Source organism: Schistocerca piceifrons, chromosome 3, assembly GCF_021461385.2.
Source record: "Schistocerca piceifrons isolate TAMUIC-IGC-003096 chromosome 3, iqSchPice1.1, whole genome shotgun sequence".
NCBI classification, from domain to species: Eukaryota; Metazoa; Arthropoda; class Insecta; order Orthoptera; family Acrididae; genus Schistocerca; species Schistocerca piceifrons.
Window position 1 is genome coordinate 102,339,381 of NC_060140.1, and position 14,734 is coordinate 102,354,114.

Below are 14,734 nucleotides of genomic sequence, written 5' to 3' on the forward strand. Positions count from 1 at the left end.
CGTTGACGTTCTGGTCACCTGTCCTGGGCGTTGACGCAATTTTCGGCAGTGTATTTTCCTAATCGTGTTGATGGTGATAGCATGGCGTGTAGTTCGACAGCTGTGTTGGTAGTTTTGGCCGCTTATTCTGACTTGGCTGGATTGGGCACCAGTATCCAGCACGTTGTGCTATTAGTATCCAGCACGTTGTGCTATTGACATCTCGTTGTCGTTTTGCCAGTCAGGTGGAGCAGAACTGACCTTGTTGGTTGGTTCGTCAGCTGTCTTTCGGTTATGTTGCCTTCCGATTAAGAGGTTGTCGTTCTGGCTGCCTGTCTCACCTAAACGTGCATTAGTGTTACCTTCACAGGCCGGCCCTTGGAACCTTCTGAGCGCCGCTCCTTGTGTTTTACATAGTGATTTCCTTTTTAGTCCTAAGTACCCTGTGTGGCCTTCAGCCAAGTTATGTGAAGCATTTTAGGATAACGCCTTAGCCTATTTTAGTCGAAATTTAGAAGCTCTTCCCTTTAGGCCTTAAGCCGTAAAATTGCTTTCTGCATGGTGTGTGGCCTTCAGGCGAGTTTTAATCTCTCTTAAATTAAAAATTCAGAATCCTTGTCTTGCTCTTAGGTCATAAGATTGTTATTCTTTAGTATGAGGGCTTCAGCCGAGTTTTACACGAAATGTTTTAAGATAAAGTTCAAATGGCTCTGAGCACTATGGGACTTAACATCTGAGATCATCAGTCCCCTAAAACTTAGAACTACTTAAACCTAACTAACCTAAGGACATCACACACATCCATGCCCGAGGCAGGATTCGAACCTGCGATCGTAGCGGTCGCGCGGTTCCCGACTGAAGCGCCTAGAACGGCTCGGCCACTCCGGCAGGCTTACGATAAGGCCTTCAGTCTTTTCAAATTGAAAGCTCATCTTCCTAGGCCTTCAGCCGTCAAATTGTTTTGATGATATGCTGCCTTCAGCCGAGTTTTCAGCCAATTTAGATTAAACATCGAAAATCTTTGTCTCGGCCTTAAGCTGTAACACTGTTGTTGATTAATGTGTAACCTTCAGCAGAGTTCTATGGGAAAGATTTAAGCTAAGGCCTTCAGCCTATTTATATTGAAGATAATTTTTTTTTCTAAACAAGTGAAACCTCCAGAAGAACTCCTGTACTCAATTCCTTGCTTAGGCCTTGTGCCATGGATTTTCGATGTGGCCTTCAGCCGATCTAAATTAAATCAAAGGAGGTCTACCGTTAAAACCTTGAGAGTTTTTGATTGTTGCTTGTGTGATTCTGTGTTTTAAGAAATAAAATTAATATATTGAGTGCAACTGACAGTAACTTAGTTTGGCGCCTTTCCACAAATATAACCTCATCCGTTCTGTCCTGATAGCTCAGGGATTTCAGAGTTAAACTTAACGGAATTTTGTTTTAGGACAATATATGTGCTCTGTTGATTGAGAACATGTTTGTGATGCAGAGGTTTTTATTTAAATGACAGTAAACGAGTAAATAAAATGACGTGAACAAGAAGAAAGACGTGTTTCCTCTTGGAAGGAGCTCAAGCAGGGATACTCACAGACAATTACTGAACGGAATAAAAGCAACTGTACAAATTTAGTGAGACCTGAAGCGGCTCTATGTGGCACCAAAGAAGTGATAAGGATTAAGAGTGTGCATGCTCTACATTTTTTCATTTCATTCCTAAATAACATTACCGTTGCGCTGCTTCAACCATTATGGATGTCCAACAGTGGTATGTTCGTCTGCCACAATTTGGTTTGTTTGGAGTTCACTAGCTAGATCTGCAGCGTAAGACGTGCCCTGTGTGAAATTCAGGAGCCGATAACAGCCTTAAGCTACAAGTTCGTTTTGTCCAGTACAGGCTTATCGATATGACTGCTGTAGTTAGCAAGAGTACAGAACACAGTCCATTTAGCATTCACCGTGGTGTGAAGTCTCCCTTCCTATCGCTTGCTCATGCAATTGCTTATTTCTTCCCCGCTGAGAGAGAAACGCTGTGGTAGGATTGTCGCAAGATCATTTAAGGAGCTTTTGCTGGAGGGGGGGGGGAGGGGGGGAGGGAAGGCTGCAGCAAGGAAAGTGGGAAGAAGAGGACGACCCGAGAGCGGTCTGTTGGGCGGAAGCCAAGTCGAATCGCAAGAACTTCCGATGGTCCCAAAAATTTGGGAGGACTTAGTGGCGCGCGAACCCACTCGGCCTGAAATGGAGTGTAAACAATGGGCCCGCTAAATTCAGGGCCCACGTCCCCTGGTAATGTAGCGTGGCGGGCCGACCGCCCAGTTAGGCAAGTCGAGAGACCCGGGCGGGCGCCGGTAGGGGGTTCCCCGGCACTGTGCGGCGCGCGCGGGTGGCGGCTAGCAGCGGCGGGCGTGTTATTGCAAGTTTAGCGCGCAAACTCTCGACCGGCGCGCGCCCGTTTCGGTGAATGTCGGCGCAATTAACGTTCTGAGTTTACGCCGCCGCTGCGGGGAGCCGGCGTCGACGACGAGGGCGTCGCCGGCTGATACGCGCCGCCCCTCACTACAAACAGACCCTAATTCTGCCGTCTTGCGCGGACGCAGCACAGCCGCTCACACACAGACACACACACACACACAAACACATGTGTGTATACACTCCGAACGCTGGCGCTAGGTTCCTCTCTGTCGCCTACACGCCGCCAAAGACACTCTCCTTGCTTTAGTGCTCAATCCAAAGAGTGGCTACAATCTGGTTGACAGATAATCTCCAGTCATCACGATGTTTCTGTGTAGAGCTCACAATCGATATCTTCATTTGGTGTATGTACCTACTTCAGTAGTCACTTATCATTTGTCCGCAGCTCGTGGTCTCACGGTCGCGTTCTCGATTCCGGAGCACGGGCTCCCGGGTTCGATTCCGGAAGGGATCAGGGATTTTCATCTGCCTCGAGATGACTGGGTGTTGTCCTCATTATTTCATCATCATTCATGGAAGTAGCGAGATTGGGTAGAGCAAAAGTTGGGAATCTGTACGGACGCTGATAACCGCGAAGTTACGCGCCCCACTAACCAAACATCATCATCCAGTTCTTTTCCACTAACGTAGTCCACTGTTACAGTCACTGGGAGCCCCTTGTGTCCTAACGCGTGATCAGTAGTATGAATTTTTCTTTTTTACAATAGTGTTCCAGGAAAGCATCTTCTCTCCTATTTCTTAAGGACTTCATCATTTCTTATCCTATTAGTCTACTTGTTTTTCAGGATGCACCTGTAAGGATGAACCGTGTCTATCAGGGCCCGCCACGACGTGCTAAACTTCACGCTGGCCGCGTGTATGGGCCGCGTACCTGAGAAAACTCAACCTGTCTCGGCTTCTCTCGTTCCTTCCCGGAAGTATTTAGCATAGCGCGACATTTTAATTTAGTTATACACTGAAGAGCCAAAGGAACTGGTACAGGCATGCGTATACCAATATAAAGGTACGTTAAGGGGGGGGGGGGGGGGGGGGGTAGGACGTCAAACGGGCCCACTTGGAACAGGAGAGGCATCACACGACATTTTAATTTCCAGTGTCTATACTTTTACAAATAAGTTCATAAAACTTTGCCAGCATCACCAGGAAGCATTCAGGATTCACACTCATTGCAGTGGAAGTTCGAAAACATGACAAAATAGTTTTCTTTTTTATGTGCGAAATTTCATTATTTTTTCACTTACTAATGGCTGCCTTTGTTGCTGTAGGTACACTTTTCCTCAGAAGTTAGAGAGTCTTCGATAAATTTTGCACAGCATGCATACCATACTTACAGGTGTATGAAACAACAAGTGTTGGTTATTGCTGCTACGGCGACAGGCTATCAAGATTTAAGTGAGTTTCAACTTGGTGTTATAGTCGCCGCACGAGCGATGGGACACAGCATGTGGGTATTTTCCCGTACGACCATTTCACGGGTGTATCGAATATCAGGAATCCAGTAAAACATCAAATCTCCGACATTGCTGCGGCGGGAGAAAGATCCTCCAAGGACGGGACCAACGACGACTGAAGAGAATCGTTCAACGTGACAAAAGTGCAACCCTTCCGCAAATTGCTGCAGATTTCGATGCTGGGCCATCGACAAGTGTCAGCGTGCGAAACATTCAACGGAACATCATCGCTATGGATTTTTGGAGCCGAAGGCCCACTCGTGTACCTTGCTGACTGCACGACACGAAGCCTTACGCCTCGCCAGGGCCCGCCAACGACGGCTTTGGACGATTTCTGGAAACATGTTGCCTGGTCGGACGAGTCTCAAATGGCTCTGAGCACTATGGGACTCAACATCTGAGGTCATCAGTCCCCTAGAACTTAGAAGTACTTAAATCTAACTAACCTAAGGACATCACACACATCCATGCCCGAGGCAGGATTCCAACCTGCGACCGTAGCAGTCGCGCGGTTCCAGACGGACGAGTCTCGTTTCAAATTGTATCGAGTGGATGAACGTGTACGGATATGGAGACAACATCATGAGTCATGTCAGCAAGGGACTATTCTAGCCGGTGGAGGCTTTGTAGTAGTGTGGGGCATTCGCAGCTGGAGTGATGTGGAATCCCTGGTACGTCTAGATGCTACTCTGACAGGTGACACTTACGTAAGCATCCTGTCCGATCACCTGCATCCATTCACATCCATTGTGCATTTCGACCGACGTGGGCAATTCAAACAGGACAATGCGACACCCCACAAGTCCAGAATTTCTAAAGAGTGGCTCCAGGAATATCTTTCTGAAGTTAAACTGGCCACCAAACTCCCCAGAAATGAACATTATTGAGCATATCTGGGATGCCTTGAAATGTGCTGTTCGGAAGAGATCTCCACCCCCTTCTCTTACGGATTTGTGGACAGCCGTGCAGGATTCGTGGTGTCAGTTCTGTCAGTTCCCTCCACCACTACTTCAGGCATTAGTCGAGTCCACGCCACGTCGTGTTTCGACATTTCTGCGTGCTCAAGGGGCCCCACACGATATTAGGCAGGTGTACCAGTTTCTTTGGGTCTGCAGTGTATGAATGCTAAGGACATGTGCGATAAAATAGACACCAGGCATTCATGTAACTGATTCGCCTCCACGGACAATGAATCTACAACCTTCATTGTGGATGCAAACAACATTCGACCTCCTGTGGTTATCTAAAATTAATGAGCATGGCGGATATGGACGAGGACTGTGGATAGGTGCCGCTGGCTGGGAAGATTGGTCGGCCGGGGAACATGCCGTGCTAGTCTGTGCATTTGCGAAAAACACTGCGTCCAGATGGCGCAATGGCCCAGCAAGCAGTAGAATCTGTTTTCGAATCACTTTCTGGCACATATTTTCGCACGTCCCCGCTGATTCCGCATCAAATTCGGATGCAGTTGCTATCATTAGTTCCTTCTCTTCCTTCTCCTTCCTCCTCCTCCACCTGTACTTTACATAATATTTAATTTAATATTGCAGTGTGGCCTTTTTTGGTAGCTCCAGCTTTCTTCAGTTCGGCAGAATCGTGGTGTCAGCACTGTTTACCACTCGCTATTTGTTTTTGGTAGGAAGAACGCTCATAAGTCTGGTGGATGTTTGTGCAAAAAAGAGACAATCTGGCGATTTATCGTCATAAGCCTTCAAAAATAATGAGAATACTGATGTGAGGCACAAGAATTCTCAATATCTATTGTGCACTCGCATACGCTATGGGTACTGCAAATTTGCTAAAAAATTATATTACGATACCATAAAGCACTCCGTCTTCAGGCCACGAGTGGCCTACCAGGACCATCCGACCGCCGTGTCATCCTCAGTGGAGGATGCGGGATGCGGATAGGAGGGGCGTGTGGTCAGCACACCGCTCTCCGGGCCGTTATGATAGTATTCTTGACCGAAGCCGCTACTATTCGGTCGAGTAGCTCCTCAATTGGCATCACGAGGCTGAGTGCACCCCGAAAAATGACAACAGCGCATGGCGGCCTGGATGGTCACCCATCCATGTGCCGACCACGCCCGACAGTGCTTAACTTCGATGATCTCACGGGAACCGGTGTATCCATTGCGGCAAGGCAGTTGCCATGTTACAATACCATGCAGAAAGAATTTAAAGATTTAGTTGACAATGAAAGGACTAAGAAATAACAACGATCTACAGATGGATTTAATTGTTCAATATTTAGTCGTAAATTTGTACTTATACGACATGTGAAGATGTTAGTGGCATGAATAGTAAAATTTTTGAATTCATAAGCATTATTCCACAGTTAGTTGCAACAGTCTTCGATAGGATTGAACGAAGAGTACGGAGACTTTATATATTACTGTGAAGTATGCTGGTTAATTCAATGGGCATGCTTGGACCGATTTATCGATTTAAAACTTGCCGTTGTTGAATTTACGAAGGAGAAAAAAATGCAGCAATGAAAATTTGAACATCCACATTTTAAGTTGACTTGATTGCACACCGCCCACAGTAAGACACTGCAAGGTGAGAAACAATTTATTTCTGAGTGGATGGCGCTGTATTTAAAAAGAACATCATTTTATAGAAGGGACACAGATTACAAATGCAGTCCAATCCTCTGACCTCACTGACGTCAGAATAAACGCGAAGTTTGAAGAATTCATTGTGGTCTTGAAAGAATTACAAGGATAGTTTCCTAAAAGTTTTGAGGACATTGTCAATCTTTCATCTGTTTTCATGCTGTTTTCGAGACCCTCAGTAACAACTTCCGGGCTGAGAGGCCGTGGTCGATGTATAAAATTTCCACCTAACGGTTCGTCTCCATCTGCGGGAGACATCTTCTGAGGTCGTCCGGCTACTGCCACTGAGGCTCCAGGTACTGTAACATTTATAGAGCGCATAGAGGGCATCGCCATTCGTCACGTGATGCCAACGGCATGCCTATCTTTGGAAGGCGTCATCATTCTCGAGCACTATGCGACTTAGCTTCTGAAGTCATCAGTCCCCTAGAACTTAGAACTAATTAAACCTAACTAACCTAACGACATCACACACATCCATGCCCGAGGCAGGATTCGAACCTGCGACCGTAGCGGTCGCTCGGCACCAGACAGCAGCGCCTAGAACCGCACGGCCACTCCGTCCGGCTACAGTTCCACTCATTAATATTAAAGAAACAAAACGGAACTCCATCAGTTTTTACAAACATAGTGTCTCTTTCAGTTTGTGTGTGAGCCTGTTGACGGTGAAGGTACCTCTGTCTCGAAGTCGTTGCGTAATTGTGGCAAAAAGCGTATGCGACAGAGTCGGACATTTTGGATAACGATCTTGAAAAGGCGACAAGCAGCTATTCCATTACCGTGAGCTTTTCCACAGAGAGAATCATGTGGGTGTATTTTACGAACGTGTATTCACATGTGTTGCTCTAACACTCACAGACATATGAATTAGGCACGTCTGTAGCACGGAAACAGTACGTTTCCGGACACGACTTCCAGTTCAGTATGTTGTCTACTCAGACCCCTCTACAAGCACAAGAAGTTTTTAAGGAAATTTTAGAGTACCCTGTGTATGTGTAACATGGATCATATTGGACCACTGCAATGGCATCCTGATGCACTTATCAAGTTCACCTGGCTGTATCCTGTAAAGACTAAATTATCAGGAGAAGAAATTAGTAATATAAAGGAGACTAATTTCGGAAACCCAGTTCAAGTGTTTACCGACAGAGGGACTTGCTGTACTTCTCAGGAATTCGAGGAGTACTGCAGGACAAAAGGAACTGAACACATTTTAATAACGACCGGACTCCCTACAGCCAGTGGACAGGTCTAAGCATATTACTGAAAACCACGCAAAGTCGTAGCATCGGCACGACGAGATGAATTCGACACACTACAGAAGTGAAATACCGCTTGTACTTCTGATATGAGGTAAGATGCATTGGTCTTGAAATCACGAAGCTATTAAGAAGAAGTGACCATTTCAATTGAAGAAAGACGCGATGAATTGAGGAAAGATGATAACTCACAAATCAGTAACGTGCAAGAAGAAAACAGTAGTAGCTTCAACTGCCCTAGAAGGAAGGCCTGGAGGTACAAACTTAGTGATCTTGTGAACACAAACTGGACCAAAACTGAAATCGAAGGCGAGAACCTTGGTCCCTAACGAGCTACGAAGTTAAAACAAATTATACCCATGAGGTGTGTAGCGAGGTTTCCAGGATCACAACATGTGCTGAAGTTGTGCAACCATGACCAAGTGACCGCTCACCATCAGAGTAGGATGATTTTCAGAATGGTCGAATGTGGGATTCGGACGGGGAATTCAAAGGTATTGCTACCAATGAGCTTAGTGACATCCCAGAGAAGATGAATACTACGGAGTATTTTTTTTTTTGTGTGTGTGTGTGTGTTCATGGAGGAACTATGTTCACAGAGAAGATGAAAATTGTATTGGACTGCTATTCTGATCCTTTATTTTCGTGCACTGTAACTGTGAAAGAAACAATATACGTGGACGTGCGATTTGATTTTTCCTGTATATGCTTTTAGAAAATGTTAGCTGATTTGCAGACTGTTACGTTTTGAGATTATTATCTAATCAGAGTTCTGTGCCTCAGTCAGTAAAAACGGAAGCGTGGTTGTCCATCTGTCTGTCTGTCTGACAGTAAAGAACTCTCCCTCTCACGAACGGGAAGACGTATCAAGTTAAAATTCATGTCACGTGTTAAGGTCTAAGATCCCGTGGCGATGTAGAAAATGTAAGCTTCTAAGACAGCGCAATCAAAAGATACCGCCATTTACGTTACGTATTTTGATACTCAAAAATTTATTCTTCATAACCTGTAGCGTACTTTCCGTTGACCTAGAAACATGGTATTTGGCAAGAAGAAAGGTTTCACAGTACAAGTAAAGAAAAAATTCGAGAAATGTTACTTGTAGTTATATCAGAAAAAAATATTTTTTTGTCATTTTTATCCGTCTGTCTGTCTGTCTGTCTTTTAAAACCCTTTTTCTCAGTAATGGATAAGTGTGTTAGATTCATATTTATGTAACATACTGAAGTCTATGGTCTCTCGGCGGTATAAAACATTTAATGTTCTAAGTCAATGCAATTGACAGAAAATCCTAGGAAGTTCTGGTCTTACGTTCAATCAGTAAGTGGCTCGAAACAGCATATCCAGACACTACGGGATGATGATGGCATTGAAACAGAGGTTGACACGCGTAAAGCTGACATACTAAACACCTTTTTCCAAAGCTATTTCACAGAGGAAGACCGCACTGCAGTTCCTTCTCTAAATCCTCGCACAAACGAAAAAATGGCTGACATCGAAATAAGTGTCCAAGGAATAGAAAAGCAACTGGAATCACTCAATAGAGGAAAGTCCACTGGACCTGACGGGATACCAATTCGATTCTACACAGAGTACTCGAAAGAACTTGCCCCCCTTCTAACAGCCGTGTACCGCAAGTCTCTAGAGGAACGGAGGGTTCCAAATGATTGGAAAAGAGCACAGATAGTCCCAGTCTTCAAGAAGGGTCGTCGAGCAGATGCGCAAAACTATAGACCTATATCTCTGACGTCGATCTCTTGTAGAATTTTAGAACATGTTTTTTGCTCGCGTATCATGTCATTTCTGGAAACCCAGAATCTACTATGTAGGAATCAACATGGATTCCGGAAACAGCGATCGTGTGAGACCCAACTCGCCTTATTTGTTCATGAGACCCAGAAAATATTAGATACAGGCTCCCAGGTAGATGCTATTTTTCTTGACTTCCGGAGGGCGTTCGATACAGTTCCGCACTGTCGCCTGATAAACAAAGTAAGAGCCTACGGAATATCAGACCAGCTGTGTGGCTGGATTGAAGAGTTTTTAGCAAACAGAACACAGCATGTTGTTATCAATGGAGAGGCGTCTACAGACGTTAAAGTAACCTCTGGCGTGCCACAGGGGAGTGTTATGGGACCATTTCTTTTCACAATATATATAAATGACCTAGTAGATAGTGTCGGAAGTTCCATGCGGCTTTTCGCGGATGATGCTGTAGTATACAGAGAAGTTGCAGCATTAGAAAATTGTAGCGAAATGCAGGAAGATCTGCAGCGGATAGGCACTTGGTGCAGGGAGTGGCAACTGACCCTTAACATAGACAAATGTAATGTATTGCGAATACATAGAAAGAAGGATCTTTTATTGTATGATTATATGATAGCGGAACAAACACTGGTAGCAGTTACTTCTGTAAAATATCTGGGAGTATGCGTGCGGAACGATTTGAAGTGGAATGATCATATAAAATTAATTGTTGGTAAGGCGGGTACCAGGTTGAGATTCATTGGGAGAGTGCTTAGAAAATGTAGTCCATCAACAAAGGAGGTGGCTTACAAAACACTCGTTCGACCTATACTTGAGTATTGCTCATCAGTGTGGGATCCGTACCAGGTCGGTCTGACGGAGGAGATAGAGAAGATCCAAAGAAGAGCGGCGCGTTTCGTCACAGGGTTATTTGGTAACCGTGATAGCGTTACGGAGATGTTTAATAAACTGAAGTGGCAGACTCTGCAAGAGAGGCGCTCTGCATCGCAGTGTAGCTTGCTCGCCAGGTTTCGAGAGTGTGCGTTTCTGGATGAGGTATCGAATATATTGCTTCCCCCTACTTATACCTCCCGAGGAGATCACGAATGTAAAATTAGAGAGATTAGAGCGCGCACGGAGGCTTTCAGACAGTCGCTCTTCCCGCGAACCATACGCGACTGGAACAGGAAAGGGAGGTAATGACAGTGGCACGTAAAGTGCCCTCCGCCACACACCGTTGGGTGGCTTGCGGAGTATCAATGTAGATGTAGATGTAGAATTTAAAAAAATGGTTCAAATGGCTCTGAGCATTATGGGACTTAACTTCTGAGGTCATCAGTCCCCTAGAACTTAGAACTACTTAAACCTAACTAACCTAAGGACATCACACACATCCACGCCCGAGGCAGGATTCGAACCTGCGACCGTAGCGGTCGCGTGCTTCCAGACTGTAGCGCCTAGAACCGCTCGGCCACCCCGGCCGGCTTGCAATTAAACTCACTCATCAGAACCTATTGAGTGCTTCCCGTTAACTTAGAATCACGAATATGGCGAGAAGCAAGGTTTCACAGTCCGAGTAAACGAAAAATTCCGAAAATCGTTAAACTGTAACTATATTATGTAAAAACTACAGTTTTGCCGTTAGAAAGTACATTGCATTCATCATTCCTCAAAAGCATAACAGAAAAGTATTACTGCATTCAAACATAAAATGTAAGTTGTAGTCATGTTTAGGTAAGTAAATTAAAGATATTTGATTAAATCTTCTCTTTCTACATATACAGAAGAAAAAAATCGGGACACCAAAAAAAAAAAAAAAATTAATGCAAAGTAATGAAGGTTTGGGAACACGTTTATCTAGATAACGTTTTTATGTTATTAACATTGCAAGATCACACGTCAATGTAAGCACGAGATAAGCCATTACAAACGTGAAATGCTGGTACATTAGTAACAGGTGTAACCATCAGAACCTTGAATGCTGGCATGGAAACGTGCATAAATTGTGTCGCACAGGTGCCAGATGTCAGTGTGAGAGGTGGAGTTCCGTGCCCGTAGCACTTGGTCGGTCAATACGGGGGAGACAGTAGTTAACAGATAGTTATCATACAGACTATCAAATTTGCTCCAACTGTGAAAGTGAGGTCACACAACAAGGTGGGAAGTATTCTTCCCACTGCCCTTCCTTGGAATTAAATGACAAAAACAACTTTTTCAATATATGTCATATTTATTTGATAAATTTACTTCTCTTGTTACAGTGATTGTTCACAATTACTTGTCATGAAATTTTCTGAAACATGGGTCTATGCAAAGTGGTATTTGACAATATGTACAAACACAGAGAGTGCTCTTTTCCACAGCTTTGGTACTACAATGACGGCACGTGCAGTAGGTTTCTCCTAAAATGGGTTGATGCTACCCTACAGCCACATGACGAAAATCTTCAGGTACTTTACCCCTTTTTGCCAGAAAGACAGGTTTTTGTCCATGCCTTTTTGGGATACGCCAGAGATCAATTGTGTGGCTAGACGGATCCTTTATGTGAGCTGATCATGCTGTCCACTTTCTCTTTTACTTATTTTCCACAGGATAAAACTGTTCACTGCAGTAACGTCCACCAGGAAATAAAATAGTCTGTGCCACCATTTTACAGAATGTCTGCCAATAGCATACCTCTCTCGTAATTGATCAAACTTATCGACACCACCCATTATTTTGTGGTATTCCGCCACAACTTCAGGGCAAGAAATCTCTGTACTAGTACCATCCTTGTTTTTCATTTTCACTGTGGCTGTTTCTCATGGGTCATGAATTGAGGACAGGAAAGTGACTGGACGGTTATCCATCCATTTTACTGCAGAAATGGCTCCTTTTGTTTCAGACTGGCATTCTCCTAGTTCCAATTTTACGTTTTCCTTCATAAATTTGGGTGAATCAAAAGTATTTACCTTATACTATAGCTTTGAGGAAGAAATCACAAAATGTCACGCAAACAGCACTGAAAGGCTCCTCTACAGAGCAACACTCAGCTATACAATTCCTCTGCGCGAAGGTACAGCAAAAACGGCGGGGAACTTCCGATTGGAAGTAGTACCCTATACTGTTCACTAGGTGGTAGGACCGTACAGAGGTGGGAACTGTGAATCCCACGGGACTGGGAGCGAGTTTATTGCAGTGGGAAGCATGTTTCCCACGGCTCACGAAAGGGTTAAGGCAAACCTGATTTGAATCCTCATAATGGTGTTAGTAGCGTCACTCTTATGTGACTGGCGTGAAATTTGAATGGACACCATCTTTTAGATGTAAGAACACGCCTACCAACATTTAATTCATTCTTGGTGTAGCAATTTTTTTTTTCCATCAGTACATAAACGGAAGTCCACTGCTCGCTTCCTTTTGTCTGTGGAGGCTAGTCTCATGAAGTGCCGTAGACATTTTGGTACGGTCTCAGAATTCCCTTGACCGATATCTGGCCAGTATCAGTATCTAAAACAGACAGAAGTCTTCGAGATTCTCGATTCCCGAGATTGGCGAACTTGAAACTTCTTTATTTAAATGTGTGTGTGTGTCTGTACTTAAATTGCTGAATGACTGAGAAGATGAAACTTCTACGTTATTTGATTCTGAAACAGCAGAGTGAAACTGAACGTGCTGAGCATACTTTCTCTTTACTTTTTCTTATCATGTCAACACTGACCCACAATATTCTAGCGCAACGCAATCTGACTGCTCAAAAAAATTACAACCTGACTTCAAATACTTAATTCAAAAGAATGGCCCTGACTAAAAAGAAATCTTAACAATAACCTATACATTTCATTAAGCACTTACCTCACAAAAATCTTCATTACGCGTGCTACTGCAATACAGCGAGCGTCAATACTGCAAGCTAAATAAAAGATTCAAACTACTAAAGTCACTAACTACTAATAGGCATGCGGTTTCCTCAGAAAAGATTTTGTTGCAAACCAAATAACGTATGATTTGCCTTAATAATGTGACATGCAGTTAAAACACGAATATAAATCGTCATTGACATCCAGTGCAAAGACATATAATCATGAATAATTTTCAATCTCCAAGTCGGATGCTTCCAGATCGTTAGCCTTCATTAACACTTCAGACCTCTACCCTCCACCAATGCTAACTTCTCACATTTAACATCAATCATTGATGGCTGTTCACCTCCAAGTGCCCAACACTACTTCCATCACTGCTGGCGACTAACTTCCAACTGCCCAACACTAGTGGCGATTAACCTCCAACAAGTCCGACCAGCCACAGAGTCTCTTACAAAGAAAGCGCAGTCGGAGATCCAATGCAAAGCGCTACACAGTGCTGCCAACACAAGAAGCAGCCCACTTACATACTACCTATACACATAGTTAAGGTTGTACGTAACACAAGTGCTCACGTCCTACTCGATTTGGCCAGTTTTTTCTTTTCTTAAAGGACTTTTTTTTCCTTTGGAATTTATTGTTCTTACTTCTTCTCCTCCCCCTATGATTAATGAGCCTTGCTGCAATGGGGTGGCCAACGTCCCTCAACAATAGAGATAGCAGAGCCGTAGGTGCTACCACACCTGAAGTATATCTGCACACAACCAGACGTTCGCTTGCTACAGGGTGTTTCTAAAATGACCGGTATATTTGAAACAGCAATAAAAACTAAACGAGCAGCGATAGAAATACACCGTTTGTTGCAATATGCTTGGGACAACAGTTCATTTTCAGGCAGACAAACTTTCGAAATTACAGTAGTTACAATTTTCAACAACAGATGGCGCTGCGGTCTGGGAAACTCTATAGTACGATATTTTCCACATATCCACCATGCGTAGCAATAATATGGCGTAGTCTCTGAATGAAATTACCCGAAACCTTTGACAACGTGTCTGGCGGAATGGCTTCACATGCAGATGAGATGTACTGCTTCAGTTGTTCAATTGTTTCTGGATTCTGGCGGTACACCTGGTCTTTCAAGTGTCCCCACAGAAAGAAGTCACAGGGGTTCATGTCTGGCGAATAGGGAGGCCAATCCACGCCGCCTCCTGTATGTTTCGGATAGCCCAAAGCAATCACACGATCATCGAAATATTCATTGAGGAAATTAAAGACGTCGGCCGTGCGATGTGGCCGGGCACCATCTTGCAGTGTCGTCTGAGGCAGTTTGTACCGCCACAAATTCACGAAGAATGTCCAGATAGCGTGATGCA